Source organism: Aplysia californica, unplaced genomic scaffold (genome assembly GCF_000002075.1).
Source record: "Aplysia californica isolate F4 #8 unplaced genomic scaffold, AplCal3.0 scaffold00236, whole genome shotgun sequence".
NCBI lineage: Eukaryota > Metazoa > Mollusca > Gastropoda > Aplysiida > Aplysiidae > Aplysia > Aplysia californica.
In genome coordinates this window covers 675,355-676,165 of record NW_004797506.1, presented here as the reverse complement: position 1 = coordinate 676,165, position 811 = coordinate 675,355, and positions in this window count along the sequence as shown.

Below are 811 nucleotides of genomic sequence, written 5' to 3'. Positions count from 1 at the left end.
ATATATGGGAGTTTGCTCTCTGCACTTCAAACCTGATGTACCTTTGACACGTGTTGGAAGATTTATGGTGCCCACAGAGTCTCCAACAATATTTCCAGAAGTGTTGCACCATCATGTTGTGGCACACCAGCTTCAAGAAAGAGAGCAACTACAAGTTCAGCTTCTTCTAGTTTCTAGAGTTGCTGATATCGATGATATATTTAAAGAAAGAGATGTCTTCAAGTTCGATTCATTTTATCAAACAATGGATATGACACTGACAGCCATTGGCAATGTTGCAAAGAGTAAAGATTATTAAAATACATTTGTCTTGCTCAGCAGAACTCGAGATGGCCTTTTTTTTGGTGCATTTTCCATGTATTTTACTTTTGTTCACCATACCCATGTTCACGTGAAAGAGGTTTCATTTGGAGCTTCACAAACTGAAGCACATAGGCATCCTGGCTTCACAAGAGATGTTGTCACATGCTAGAGTCAGTTAGCCTAGATGAAATTTTGCACTTCGTGCGTAACCTTCCAGAGAGACGTTGTTGGCCGACACTACTACTACTACTTGTTGAGTAGGGGTTTTGTGTTTAAAAAAAATGGAAACCACTGAAAAACTGTGCAGAAACTGATTAGTGGCGATTTTGTGGGACTATCCAGCGATATTCCTTCTTGATATATTGTATCGTAAGCTGATGTGGCTGGCAGATAATATCTTCATGAAAGATTTGCGGAGCAAATGAAGGACAGGCGAAGAAAAAAATAGCAAAGTAACTTTTTTTTCAGAGGTAAGGGATTGTGTTCAGTTACATGCTGAGTATAATAT